Genomic DNA, 15,710 nt, shown 5'->3' with positions numbered 1-15,710 from the left:
TGAGGAATGAAGAGAGAGCAAACATGAATATTTTTTGGAGGAGTTGATCAGAGTTTTGAGTCGTTTCTCGAAAAACATGACGTGATCCTTTTTAATTTCAAACATGGTACAGTGGATATGATACAGGATGTTTATAAGTGTTAAATTGGAAAGTTAAAATAGAGTAGAAGAAGGAAGGAAGGGAGGAAGAAGGAAGGAAGAAAGGGAGGAAGGAAGGAAAGGTGGGAGAGAGGGAAGGAAGGAAAGGAGGGAGGGAGGAAGGAAGCAAGGAAGAAGGAAGGAAAGGAGGGAGAAGGGAAAAGAGGAAGGGAGGAAAGAAGGACAGAGGAAAGAAGGAATGGAGGAAAGAAGGAAGGAAGAAAAGGAGGGAAGGAAGAAACCAAGGAAAGGAGGGAGGAAAGGAAAGAAGGAAGGAGGGAGGGAGGGAGGAAGGAAGGGAAGAAGAAAGGGGGATGGAGGAAGGAAAGAAGGAAGGGAGGAAGAAAGGGGGATGGAGAAAGGAAAAGAGGAAGGGAGGAAAGAAGGACAGAGGAAAGAAGGAAGGGAGGAAGGTGGGGGGAAGAAAGAAAGAGAGAAGGAGGAAGGAAGGAAGGAAGGAAGGAAGGAAAGAAGGACAGACGGAAGGGAGAAAGGGGGATGGAGGGAGGAAAGAAGGAAGGGAGGAAAGAGAGAGGACGGAAAGAAAGCGAGAAGGAGGGAGGGAGAAAGGAAAAGAGGAAGGGAGGAAAGACAGAAGGAGGGAGGGAGGGAGAAAGGAAAAGAAGAAGGGAGGAAAGAAGGAGAGAGGAAAGAAGGAAGGGAGGAAGGTAGGGGGGAGGAAAGAAAGAGAGAAGGAGGAAGGAAGGAGGGAAGGAAAGAAGGACAGAAGGAAGGAAGAAAGGGGGATGGAGGAATGAAAGAAGGAAGGGAGGAAAGAGAGAAGGAGGGAGGGAGAAAAGACAGACGGAGGGAAGGAAGATATAAGACTTAAAATCAGCAGGAGCAGTTCCCAAATGAGAGTATACTATAAAACACACACCATCTCTGTCTTCCTTCTTCCTCCCTCCCTTCCTTCCTTCTCCCTCCCTCCCTCCCTCCCTCCCTCCCTCCCTCCCTTCCTTCCTCCCTCCCTCCCTTCCTTCCTTGACTCGAGGACAACAGGAGGTTTAAAATCAGCAGGAGCAGTTCCCAAATGAGAGAATACTATAAAACACACACCTGCTCTGTCTGAAGTTTATGTGTGTAGGCGTAAAGCTATTATAGCTATTGCCAGTGTGGGTGGTGCGTTCAGGGACCTCAGGAGATAAACGGGGCCCAGGTGAGTCGTGTTGCGTGCAGACACAAACCCCCCCCCCCCCCCCTCCCCCCCTCCTTTTCTTCGCTAAAGCAAACATAACCAACAGCCTTTTCGTGTCCTCCCATCAAGGAGAAAGGAAAAGGGATTAAAAAAAAAATGGCGGCTTCTCATGCATCAGGCAAGTCGGGCATAAAATAGTCTGTTTGCATGGGTGATCATGAACTAGTAGCAACGTGGGGGAAGTTTACCGGAGCTAAATGGATGCCCCCGACTCCACTTTTTTATCTGCCTCCCACCTCGCGTTACAGCTATAATTTATGGTAATAATATCCCTTGAAAACGGTGGCGGGAAAAAAGAAGCAGATGAGAAATGGGCATCCTAGCAGCATGTTTACATCGCCTATAAGCACCGTAGGGGAGGAGGAGGAGGAGGAGGAGGAGGAGAAGAAGAGGAGGAGGGGAGTGTTTCTCCTCCGGCTGATTGGAAAAGGTGATTCATCCGAAGGTTTTTCACATTTTCACTGAGCTTTAGCCTTCATTAGATTCAAATGCTCACAGGCTTTTTTCTAGTCCAGCTCTCATTCTCTGCATCTTCTCAGTGTGATGTCTCTCTCTTACTATACTACTTTACTATTTCTGAGTCTATACAGTGTTATTTAGGGTTATTATTGGTCTATAATATGTCAGGAAATGCTGAAAAATGTCCAATAGTGTTTCTCAAAGCTCAATATGCAACTTAAAATGTCTTATTTAGTCTCAAATTACCAAATAGACATAGACATTTTTAACTAATTATTGGGATAGTTTTTGAATTTAAAGCAATTAATTTAATACTAATCCACAAATTATTGCAGCTTTGGCCAACTTCCATGCATTTTTAAACATTTCTTTTCCTTTTTATAACTTCCTAATATTTACTGTTTGGTGCACTGTCCTGTCCATCTGCAATTACTTACTATTTCTGAGTCTATACAGTGTTATTTAGGGTTATTGTTGGTCTATAATATGTCAGGAAATGCTGAAAAATGCTCCATTAGTGTTTCTCAAAGCTCAATATGCAACTTAAAATGTCTTATGTAGTCTCAAATTACCAAAATAGACACATTTAAATTTGCTCTTAACTGAGAATTTTGACCTTTTCTTTACTAATTATTGGGATAGTCTTTCAATTTAAAGCAATTAATTTAATATTAATCCACACATTATTGCAGCTTTGGCCAGCTCCCATGCATTTTTACCTTCTTAATATTAACTGTTTGGTGCACTGTCCTGTCCATCTACACTTACTTACTATTTCTGACTCTGTCTAAAGTTATTGTGGCCTATAAAATGACAGAAAATGCTGAAAAGTGTCTATTAGTGTTTCTCAAAGCTCAAGATGTAACTTAAAATGTCTTGTTCTCTATACTTCATAACCCAAAGATGTCAAAAAGGACCAAAGATAAAATAAAATATTCACATTTAACCCTAACTCTAACCCTCCAAACAGAGAAATGACTGATTTTTGAGATATTATTCTGATTTAAAGCAATTTATTTAATATTTATCTACTAATTATTGCATTTTTTCCCATCTACAAGCATGCATTTTCCTTTCTTCTCACCTCTTAGGAAAGCACTTTTAATTTAGGAATATTAGCTTGACTTAAATAGTTGTCATTTCTGGCGTTAGAGCTTGTGTAAGTGCAGGTGTTTCTTCTAAAAATAAGCCGACTGTAGGCTGAAACCACCATGCAAAAAAGTTGAGAAGTCTTTGTATCTTCACATCTAGGTTTTACCTCGTTGTAAACATCCCACACATCTGTACTAACAAAGAGTGATGAGTCAGCGCTGAGTGACCTGAACGCACCACACCTTTTTACTCTTTTTAAAACTATGTAAAGATGTTTTATAACAACACATTCTCATCTCCGGAAGCTCAAAATCCTTCTTTAACCATTTCAGTGTTAGTGTTAATTCTTGCTTCAGTAGTTTTCCAATTTCCTCTTTTTTTTGTGTACTGTATGTATGGTTCATTTAAGCATCATCACATAATTTAAAGAGCAATTTTACGTGCATCATTATGTCAAATTGAAGATTAATGTCATGCATATCATTTCTTGTGCTATCCTTTCAGAGAACATGAAGTTTCTTGCATTTTTATCAAAGTTTTACTGTGTTTTTGGGGTTTGCATTGATGTAAATGGAAATGTAGTGTGTTCATTTTAGGCACTAATCACCTCTGCAGGAGTTGCAGGAGTTGCAGGAGTGAAACCCTAAGCTCTTCAATCGCTGGTTAAAAGAAATAATTCCCTAAAAAAACGGGATTGTCGGAGGATCCGGGCACGCCGAGTTTCTCCTCTTTTTCTCCTCCCCTATCATGGCGCTATAACTCACGACAGCAGACAGAGAGCTAGTTAAGATCATTTACATCCTGGCCATCAAGAGTTTGAGATGGCTCATTAGCCTCTAGCGTGTAGATAAAGCTCCAAATTGACAAGTGCAAAGTATGGGCTGCTCCTTCAATTTGAGAAGGAGGAGGAGGAGGAGGAGGAGGAGGAGCTGAAGCTGCTGCAGGAGATTGATGCTCCTGCAGTGTCTCTTGGCTTTGTTTTTACTCTCCTCCCAGAAAGTCCGGGGGTTTTTCGGCGGCGTGGTAGCGGTTGTTCCTCGATCCAGGCGGCTTCCTGCACGCCTCCGCCCTGACTTTGCCGGTAACGACTTCATTACCGCGGTGATTAATGGACCTGTCGCTTAACGTAACTCCAAACACACCGGTGCCTCTCTCTTATTTTTGTCCTTTTAAATAAAAAAAAAAAACAACCTTTCTCCAAAATGTTGCATTAAAACTAATTTATTCTAATTATGCACACCGCCTATTTCTGTGCTGTGTTCCCCAACATCCACCCTCCTCCTCCTCCTCCTCCTCCTCCTCCCCCTCCTACCCCTTGCTCTCCTTAAACCTTTTGGTGCAGATTAACGTAACAAAAAGTCTATTAATTAATGTTTTGTGGCTTTTAATTTCTGGCAAGGATGCCGTCTGGATGCAGCTGCCTGTCGAGGCCCGTCACTGTTGAACCGGTGCCAGGGAAGTGCAGATGTAATTCTGTTATCTCTTGCTTAGTCGTTTACGCAAATTAATTTGAACAATTAGCCCTCTACCGGCCTTTCATGAATCATGCAAGAGAAGCTGCCAAAAAAAAAGAAAGAAAAAAAAGAAAGATGAATAACTCAAAGATTTCAAAATGAGATAGCTCCCATATTTGGGGAATACACTGTTACACCTGGTGTGGTATGAAATGAAAGAACTGTGAATATAAATTAAATAATAAGTTAATATGTGCTGTATCTGTGTGGATAGTTTAGAGCTTTACAAATCACCTGTGTGATTTGGTTCTATCTTTCTATAAAAAAAGAGAGAGGTTTATCACCGGGTACTTTGCAGATACCAAAGAGGAGGAAATGCTGAAATATAATTAGAAGCAGGGAGCAGCGTATCCCAGAGTCTCCATTATACTAATTAAAATAGCTGCTAACCTTGCAGGATTTTCATTAGTCTGGGTTTCAGTGGAGAGTTTAACTGTCCCATGATGGTCTTAATGCTTAATCAGAAGCTTTTCCAAACAAGAATAGTGTGGGTAAACAGTGAATAGTGGAGTTTTTACCATATAAAGGTTGTCACATTTTAAGGTTTTTAACATGAATGCAAAATATCAGCTTCTGTATCAATGCAAAAAAATAAATATAGATACAGTGTCAGTGCAAAAATATCAGCTACAGTATCATTAATGCAAAAATATCAGCTATAGTGTCAATGCATAAAATTTGAGATAAAGTATCATCAGTGCAAAATATCAGCTGCAGCATCATTAATGCAAAAAATATCAGCTGCAGCATCATTAATGCAAAATATCAGCTGCAGCATCATTAATGCAAAAAATATCAGCTGCAGCATCATTAATGCAAAATATCAGCTGCAGCATCATCAATGCAAAATATCAGCTGCAGCATCATTAATGCAAAATATCAGCTACAGCATCATCAATGCAAAATATCAGCTGCAGCATCATTAATGTAAAATATCAGCTGCAGCATCATGAATGCAAAAATATCAGCTGCAGCATCATTAATGTAAAATATCAGCTGCAGCATCATGAATGCAAAAATATCAGCTGCAGCATCATTAATGTAAAATATCAGCTACAGCATCATCAATGCAAAATATCAGCTGCAGCATCATTAATGCAAAATATCAGCTACAGCATCATCAATGCAAAATATCAGCTGCAGCATCATTAATGTAAAATATCAGCTGCAGCATCATGAATGCAAAAATATCAGCTGCAGCATCATTAATGTAAAATATCAGCTGCAGCATCATTAATGTAAAATATCAGCTGCAGCATCATGAATGCAAAAATATCAGCTGCAGCATCATTAATGCAAAATATCAGCTACAGCATCATCAATGCAAAATATCAGCTGCAGCATCATTAATGTAAAATATCAGCTGCAGCATCATGAATGCAAAAATATCAGCTGCAGCATCATGAATGTAAAATATCAGCTGCAGCATCATTAATGTAAAATATCAGCTGCAGCATCATGAATGCAAAAATATCAGCTGCAGCATCATTAATGTAAAATATCAGCTGCAGCATCATTAATGCAAAATATCAGCTGCAGCAACATTAATGCAAAATATCAGCTGCAGCATCATTAATGCAAAATATCAGCTACAGCTTCATCAATGCAAAATATCAGCTGCAGCATCATTAATGCAAAATATCAGCTGCAGCATCATTAATGCAAAAATATCAGCTACAGCAACATTAATGCAAAAATATCAGCTACAGCATCATCAATGCAAAAATATCAGTTGCAGCATCATCAATGCAAAATATCAGCTACAGTATCATTAATGCAAAATATCAGTTGCAGCTTCATTAATGCAAAATATCAGCTACAGTATCATTAATGCAAAATATCAGCTGCAGCTTCATTAATGCAAAATATTAGCTGCAGCTTCATTAATGCAAAATATCAGCTGCAGCATCATCAATGCAAAATATTTCAGTTTTTTAGGTCCCCAAATCTTTGTATTTTCCCCAATAATTTGCCTCCTTGATGGCCTTTTTGCAGAAATATACCAATCAATAAGTATAACTACTTACTTTAACTGTATTTTATGTTCCTAATATTAGCAGGAATTAAAAGATGCAGACTTGTAAAGTTAACACGATTATCCCACCTGAGTGAATTTCCTACTGCAGCTTTAACTATATAATATTTTAGAGCGATCAGAGGGGCTTGTTGGTGTATCTGGGACTCCACTGTGGAGCGGAGGTGTTTTTCCTCCAGGGGTCAGCTGCTCCGCCTGTTGCTGTTACTGCTGCAGGTTCTCAGCATCCGCCTCGAGCTTCAAACCACCGCTGCCGGGCCGATGGGGATGTAGCACAGGGGAGGAGGCGGAGGGAGCAGAGGGAGCAGAGATAGAGAAGCAGAAGGTTTTATAACTTATAGAGAAGTATAAACATTCAGGATAAAAGAAGCAAAAAGATCGAGTGTAAAGAATACCTCATAGAAGAGAGAATAATGATGAATCTGATGTGATCTTTCCCTCCCGAGCTGCAAGAGTGCAAGGGGTCAAACCTGATTTCATTTTAATATGAAACGCAGAATAGATTACACAATGAATTGCACAGAAAATAAACACAGATGAGTCATCTTCTGCTCGCTAATGGATCCCTAATGGACATGACTTGGGATGTTATGACATGGATGCGGTTTACTCATGTTAAAAATGACTCACAAAGCCGCTCAGTTACATGGAGACAACACGCTTCATGATGATTGAAACCCAGATTTGTTTCACAGTAGTGGATGTAGCTCTGTAGAAACCAGCAGGGGGCGACTTCCCTCTACTTTCTGGGCGTTGGTTGCTGCTGCTGCTGCTGCACTTTCTTCCTGGCTGCAATAGAAACAGACTTTTTCTCGGACATTGTGTGTGTGTGTGTGTGTGTGTGTGTGTGTGTGTGTGTGTGTCATTAATGGCTGCCTTTCAAGCCGTCAGCCTTAACGAGCTGATTGCAAACGGAAATTGAGGTTTTTTGAAATGTAACTGAATAAGCAGATTCTTGTGTTCGGCTGACAGGAGGATGGGTAAAAAAAAAAAAAAAAAAAAAAAAAAATCCTCCTCCTCTTCTACATTATCTTTAAACACTGGGCTAACCTCATTTTTTTTTTAAGAAGAGGCCATTAAGCAACAATAAGTGGAATCCATAAGATCTGCTCAATAATGACATGTAATTTTGTGACAGTTATGTGTTCTTACGCAAATGTATGGGGCAAAGCTTCTCCCCTGTAAGTGCCCGCTAACTCAATTGTGCTTGTGTATTTTCTTCAGCTGCGTGTTTAATGTCCATTAAGAGTTGAGAGACGGTGACCGAGGAATGTAATGGTGTCCTGTAGCACTGCATAAAGCTCGGGAGGTTTTATTTATTTATTTATTTTTTTACAGTCTTCTAATAGCACAATTTACAGGACAAAAAAACCTCGACTCGTTAATTGTATCATCAGTTACACGACATCCACTTAAGTTTTTTAAAGGGGTTATTCAATTAATAAGGAAGTGGACTTTGCTCATAAATAGAACCTAATTATTAAGGTAGTATTGATAACTTAAAGGGAAATGAACAAATAACTTGACTGTAGCTTTTTAATCTTATTTATAGCATGTCTGGAAAGCCTTTTAACCCTCCTGTTGTCCTCGAGTCAAGGAAGGAAGGGAGGAAGGATGGAAGGAAAGGATGGAAGGGAGGAAGAAGGGAGCAAGGCAGGATGGAAGAGAGGAAGATGGAAGGGAGAGAGGGAGGAAGGGAGGAACGAAGGACAGAGGAAGGAAAGGAAGGATGGATGGATGGATAGATGGATGGAAGGAAAGGAGGAAGGAAGAAGAAGGAAGGAAGGAAGGAAAGAAGGACAGAGGAAGGGAGGAAGGAAAGGAAGGAAGGATGGATGGATGGATGGATGGATGGAAAGATGAAAGGGAGGAAGAAGGAAGGAAAGGTGGATAGAAGGAAGGAAGGATGGAAGGGAGGAAGAAGGAAGGAAAGGAGGAAGGAAGGATGGAAGGGAGGAAGAAGGAAGGAAAGGAGGAAGGAAGGATGGAAGGGAGGAAGGCAGGATGGAAGAGAGGAAGAAGGAAGGAAGGGAGGAAGCAAAGAAAGGAGGAAGGGAGGATGGAAGGAAGGAAAGAAGGATGGAAGGGAGGATTTTTATATTAGAAACACTACAACACTTGTTTTTAAAAGCCTAATAAAGTGCAGGTGTAGGTGTGATAAGATGCATCCCACACACACACACACACACACACACACACACACACACACACACACACACACACACACACACACACACACACACAGCTTTAGTCCAGGTATAGACGAGCATCATCATCTCATCATTTACATCCACGACACGGAGCTCGGTCTCTTCTCATTGGCTGTAATCACCTTAATGCAAAAAGCTGATGAAGTTGCCAAGGCTCTCTCTCTCTCTTTTTTTTTTTAATATGTGTGTGTGTGTGTGTGTGTGTGTGTGTGTGTGTGTGTGTGTGTTCAGTGTGTGTGTGTGAGTGTGTGTGTGTGAGTGTGTGTGTGTGTGTGTGTGTGTGTTTTTTTTTTATAATGGCGCTGTCATAACCGCTCTGCTCCGTCTGGGCCTAAGTAAATCTGAGGCGCCATCTTTTAAACGAGGCTAACAAATGAACACGTTCCCCCCCCCCATCACCCCCTACCCCTCCACCTCCACCCCCTCCCCCCCCCCCCTATCAAACGGCTCCTGACAGTGATGCATGGGCTTCCAGATGAGCTCTGAAAAACTGATGGATCTGCGACGGTACAAGCGCTTAGATAAACTAATGCATGTAATTACGTTTTCCATTCCCACTCTATTGCGAGGCATCTTATTACAATATCATTAGTTGAAATGGTCGGCGGTGGCAAAAAAAAAAAAAAAAGCAACACAAAAATATGATATAGTTTCTTTTTTTCTTTCCATTTCTGTCTTTGTCTCTTTTTTTTTTTTTGGTGGTTGTTGTTGTTGTTGTTGTAATGTGGAGTAATTACAGGAAGTTGATTTCTTTGACTGGAATAAAAACCAATTCAATTTGCTTTTCTCGGAGAAGAAGACATTATTGAGGCATCTCTGTGTAAGTGTTAGTAATTGTTGGGGAGTCTTACTCACCGCTGTCGAGATGGTTCGAGATGCCTGATGGATGAGTTTCTGATATTTCTACTAATTGATTCCATTTCTTATCACATCAGAAAAATGTGTTTTATTCTCAGCTCGTGCCGGTGTTTGTGTTCATTCTCTATGGGTCAAACACATTTTGGATAACTAACCCTCAGGTCAAGGAAGGACATGAGGAAGGGAGGAGAAAGGGAGGAAAGAAGGAAGGAGAGAAGAAATGAGTAAGGAGGGATGGAAGAAAAGATGAAGGGAGGAAGGAGAGAAGGAAGGAAGGAAAGAATGAAGGAAGGAAGGAAGGAAGGAAGGAAAGGAGTAAGGAGGTATGGAGGAAAAGAGGAAGCGAAGAAGGGAGGGAGGGAGGGAGGGAGGAAGGAAGGAAGGAAGGAAGGAAGGAAGGAAATGAGTAAGGAGGTATAGAGGAAAAGAGGAAGGAAGTAAGGAGGGAAGGAAGGGTGGAAGGAAAGGAGGAAGGAAAGGAGTAAGGAGGTATGGAGGAAAAGAGGAAGGAAGGAAGGAAAGAAGGAAGGAAGGAAAGGAGTAAGGAGGGATGGAGGAAGGAAGGAAGGAAGGAAAGAAAGAAAGGAGTAAAGATGGAGGAGGGAGGGAAAGAAGGAAGTGTTAATAATTGTTGGGGAGTCTTACTCACCGCTGTCGAGATGGTTCGAGATGCCTGATGGATGAGTTTCTGATATTTCTACTAATTGATTCCATTTCTTATCACATCAGAAAAATGTGTTTTATTCTCAGCTCGTGCCGGTGTTTGTGTTCATTCTCTATGGGTCAAACACATTTTGGATAACTAACCCTCAGGTCAAGGAAGGACAGGAGGAAGGGAGGGAAGGAAGAGAGGGAAGGAAGGAAGGAAGGAAGGAAGGAAAGGAGTAAGAAGGGATGGAGGAAAAGAGGAAGGAAGGAAGGATGGAAGGAAAGTAGTAAGAAGGGAGGGAGTAAAAGAGGAAGGAAGGAAGGAGAGAAGGAAGGAAGGAAGGAAAGGAGTGAAGAAGGAAGGAAGGAAGGAAATGAGTAAGGAAGGATGGAGGAAAAGAGGAAGGAGAGAAGGAAGGAAGGAAAGAAGGAAAGGAGCAAGGAGGCATTGAGGAAAAAAGGATGATTGGCTGCTGCTTGTATGTATGTGTCTGTGTAAATTCATACTAAACAGGCTTATATCTCACATGCTTACAGGTGTGTAATGTTAAGTTGAATGCTACAGCTGTGTGTGTGTGTGTGTGTGTGTGTGTGTGTGTGTGTGTGTGAGACTCATAAGTGTGTGTGTGCATGCATATTACATCTCTATGTCAGTCCCTCACTCTAATAAATCTTCTCTCTCTCTCTGTGTCTCTGTCTGTCTTGGAGTGGGCGATGCAACAGCTGTGAGGTGTGTTTATATGTGTGTGTGTGTGTGTGTGTGTGTGTGTGTGTGTGTGTGTGATTATTTTTGCCTCCGCCGTGTTACATACGACTCCACTTGTTAGTGTCGGACTGTATGTTTAAACATGCATATTACTTCTCTCTCTCTCTCTCTGAGTGTGTGTGTAATGTTCAGGCTCCATCATGCTGCAGCTGTGCAGAGTGTGTGTTTATATGCATTCTCTCTCTCTCTTTATCTATCTGCAAGTGTGTGTGTGTGTGTGTGTGTGTGTGTGTGTGATGTCGTCGAGGAGCGAGGGGCGAATGGGCTCATGTTGGGAGCAGCAGTGGAGCTCATTAGGGGAGTGCCAGGGGAGCTCGACCGCTGCTGCTGCTGCAACCCCCCCCCTCCTCCACCCTCCTCTCCTCCTCCTTCCTCCCAAGTTCCCAACGCCTCTCTTCGGGGCCCGTCGTGCCGCCTGGTCGGGCCCCTCAGCCCGCAACCCCCTTCATCAAAAGGGGTCTTTCTGCATGGCACACATATGCTGTCATATGCTGGGTGACGGGCGCTCTTCACACCAGCGTCAGTCTTGTTTGTAGTGCTGTGGTTTGGTTTGTTTTTTGTAGCCGTCCACAATAATGAGTGATGGGCAACGATGTGCAGCAAGGTTGCAAGTAAACATTTGCAGAAAACAGGAAAAGATGAGCTCAGAATACAATATTGACTGTATTTTATGTGACCAATGTACAGAAAAGTTGAATATTTTTAGTTTTAGTAGCTGAAAATGGAGAATATTTGACTTTTTTTTGACATTTGCATCATTTGATAAATCATTAAATCTAAAAATGTCAGAAAATATGAAAAAATGAGCCTAAAATCATCATCTTCACTTGTTTTATCCATCCAACCTGAAGAAAAGTTGAATATATTTAATTTTATTACCTATAAATGGAGAATATTTGGCATTTTTAGCTTGATAAATGACCTTCCTGTGGCTTAGTTTCTGGTTTTGTAGCATCTAGAGTAATATCTAGAGTACTAAAAATGTCAGAAAAGAGGAAAAAATGAGTCTAAAATTGTCATATTCACATATTTTATCCATCCAACCTGAAGAAAAGTTGAATATATTTAATTTTAGAAGCTGTAAATGGAGAATAGTTGATATTTTTGCTTGATAAATGACCTTCATGTGGCTTATAATTAAGCACCACAGTAAGTCTCTAGTTTTGTAGCATCTAAAGTAATCTCAACTAAATATTTGCATCATTTGATAAATCATGAAGTCTAGAAATGACAATAAAGTAGCCTAAAACTGTCATATTCATGTATGTTATCCATCCAACCTAAAGAAAATGTGAAAATATTTAATTTTAGTAGCTATAAATGGAGAATATTTGGCATTTTTGCTTGATAAATGACCTTCATGTGGCTTATAATTAAGCAACCACTACAGTAAGTTTCTGGTTTTGTAGCATCTAGAGTAATCTCAACTAAATATTTGCATCATTTGGCAAATCATGAAGTATAAAAATGACAGAAAAGAGGAAAAAAATGAGCCTAAAATTGTCATATTCACATATTTTATCCATCCAACCTGAAGAAAAGTTGAATATATTTAATTTTAGTAGCTATAAATGGAGAATAGTTGATATTTTTGATTGATAAATTACTCAAATTGGGTTGATTTGGAAACATCTAGAAACAGGAAGTAGAGTTTTCAGAGGGTCTTCTTCTATGACTTATAATTAAACGTCAAAGTGGAACCAGGTCTAATTGAGACGCTTGTTTGCTGCCGCCACATAAAACTTGCATCATGGAAGAAGAAGAAGATATTTTTTTGCATTGTGTCCACACTAAAGCACACACACACACACACACACACACACACACACACACGTTTTCCCCCTCGGGACTCTTAAGGGATGCAGCTGGAAAATTTGTTTAAAAAGAGACAAGAGGAGGAGAGCGAGAGGCGAGAGAGAGGGACAACTAGATCGTTTTTTTTTTTATTATTGTTATTATTATTTTTTATACTTTTTTTTTATATGATGAAATTAATTTGAATCTTTTGCAAATGAGTGAAAAAAAAATTGGGTCACTCACAGCAAACATGGCTCGAGTGAGAAAAACAGGACAACAGAGATAGATTGAGTGTGTGTGTGTGTGTGTGTGTGTGTGTGTGTGTGTGTGTGCGTGCGCTACAGGTTGCAATTGTCTTTTTTTTGTGTGTGTGTGTGTGATGTCATACGACGCCATTGGCTGCGACAGGCGGTGATGAAACATTTCGATATTCATGATGCTGATGTTTTTTAGCTTTTTTCACATGTTGGTTGTTGCTAAGCAGCCATGTTGTCTCCTACTAGCTAGTAGCAGTGTTTTTGTAATAATCCAACTTAAAGATTGCACAAAATTGACAGTTTAAAAATAAAGATGCACTAAAATGTAGACAGGACTTAACACTGTGACATTAACCCTCCTGTCGTCCTTGAGTCAAGGAAGGAAGTTAGGAAGAAGAAGAAGGAAGGGAAGGAAAGGAGGGAGGAAGGGAAGGAAAGGAGGGAGGAGGAAGGAATGGAGAAAGAAGGAAGGAAAGGAGGAAAGAAGGAAGGAAAGGAGGCAGGGAGGAAGGAAGGAGGGAAGGAAGGAAAGTAGGAGGGAGGGAGGAAGGAGGGAAGGAAGGAAGGTCGGAGGGAGGGAGGAAAGAAGGAAGGAGAGAGGGTGGGAAGGAAGGAAGGAAAGAGAGAAAGAGGGAGGGAGGAAAGAAGGACAGAACGAAGGAAGGAAGGAGGTAAGGAAAGAAGAACAGAAGGAAAGAAAGAAGGAAGGAAGGAAGGAAGGAAGGAAGGAAGGAAGAAGGAACAGTCAAAACAGATGGGGTCAATTTGACCCGGGATGACGACAGGAGGGCTAATGCATGCAGGAATAGGCTGCGACAGGCGGTGATGAAACATTTCAATATTCATGATGCTGATGTTTTTTAGCTTTTCACATGTTGGTTGTTGCTAAGCAGCATATTGTCTCCTACTAGCTAGTAGCAGTGTTTTTTTAATAATCCAACTTAAAGATTGCACAAATTTGAAAGTTTAAAAATAAAGAAGCAATAAAATGTAGACAGGACTTAGTCGTCCTTGAGTCAAGGAAGGAAGTTAGGAAGAAGAAAAAGAAGGAAGGAAAGGAGGGAGGAAGAGAGGAAGAAGGAAGGAAAGGGGGAAGGAAGAGTGCAAGGGAGGAAGTAAGAAGGAAGGAAGGAAGGAAGGGAGGAGGAAGGAAGGAAGGGAGGGAGGAAAGAAGGAAGGAAGGAGGGAGGGGCGGGCGGAAGGAAGGAAGGACGGAAGGAAGGAAGGAAGATAGGTGGGAGGAAAGAAGGAAGGAGGGAGGGAAGGAAGGAAGGAAGGAAGGAATGAAGGAACAGACAGGTCAATTTGACCCGGGAGGACAACACAAGGGTTAAAATGACTCTGAAAAGTATGTAAGGGTTAAATTTGACAGTTTTCTGGAGTATCAACTAGACGACGATGATGTAAAGACACAAAAACTCTTCACCAACCTTAGTTTTATTAAATTATCTCTATGTCTCTCTCTCTCCCTCTTTCCTTCCTCCTTCCTACCTCTCTCTCTCCCCCTCCCTCTTTCCTTCCCTCCTTCCTTCCTCCCTCCCTCCTAACCTTCCTTTCCTCTCTCCCTCTCTTCCCTCCTCCCTCTTTCCTTCCCTCCTTCCTTCCTCCCTCCCTCCTAACCTTCCTTCCTCTCTCCCTCTCTCTCTCTCTCTCCTCCCTCTTTCCTTCCCTCCTTCCTTCCTCCCTCCCTCCTAACCTTCCTTCCTCTCTCCCTCACTCTCTCCCTCCCTCGCTCTCTCTTTCCTTCCTTCCCTCCTTCCTTCCTCTCTCTCTCTCTCTCTCTCTCTCTCTCTCCTCCCTCTTTCCTTCCTCTCTCTCTCTCCCCCTCCTTTCCTTCCTTCCTTCCTTCCTTCCTTCCTCCCTCTCTCTCTCAAAACCTAGTTTTATTAAATTATCTCAAACTATCAACTGTCTAGAATCAACTTAGTGACTTTAAGTTGTTTCGCAGCATCAACAATAAATCATAAGCAGATTTTAAAGGTGAAATTAAAGACTAAACTTTTTCTTCTGTTTTACAAAATTAACTGAAACTATCTCTAAACTGTACTAGAAGTAGAGGAATCAACTTATTTAAGCTTCGAGCAGTCATCATTTTCTCTTCTGAGTTTATTTGGAGTATTTATCATTAATTCCTTCAGGATGGACAAATAACTACAGTAGTTTATTATAGAGTTGGACTTGGTAAGCTCTCTCTTTCTCTCTCTCTCCCTCCCTCTTCCTTCCCTCCTCCCTCCTTTCCTTCCTTCCTTCCTCTCTCTCTCTCTCTCTCCCTCTCTCTCTCTATGTCTCTCTCTCTCTCTCTCTATGTCTCTCTCTCCCTCTGTCTCTCTCTCTCTCCCTCTCTCCCTCCCTCTTTCCTTCCCTCCTTCCTTCCTTCCTTCCTCCCTCTCTCTCTCTCTCCTTCCCTCCTTCCTACCTCTCTCTCTCTCGCTCTCCCTCCCTCCCTCCTTTCCTTCCTCCCTCCTTTCCTACCTTCCCCCCTCTCTCTCTCTCTGTCTCTCTCCCTCTCCCTCCCTCCCTCTCTCTCTCTCTCCCTCCTCTTCCCTCCTTCCTCTATCCCTCTCTCTCTCCCTCTCTCTCTCTCTCCCTCCCTCCCTCCCTCTTTCCTTCCTCCCTCTCTCTCTATGTCTCTCTCCGTCTCCGTCTCCCTCTCTCCTTCCCTCCTTCCTACCTCTCTCTCCCTCCCTCCCTCCCTCTCTCCCTCTCTCTCTCTCTCTCTCTCTCTCTCTCTCTCTCTC

Source organism: Scomber japonicus, chromosome 24, assembly GCF_027409825.1.
Source record: "Scomber japonicus isolate fScoJap1 chromosome 24, fScoJap1.pri, whole genome shotgun sequence".
NCBI classification, from domain to species: domain Eukaryota; kingdom Metazoa; phylum Chordata; class Actinopteri; order Scombriformes; family Scombridae; genus Scomber; species Scomber japonicus.
This window is presented reverse-complemented; position numbering follows the sequence as displayed.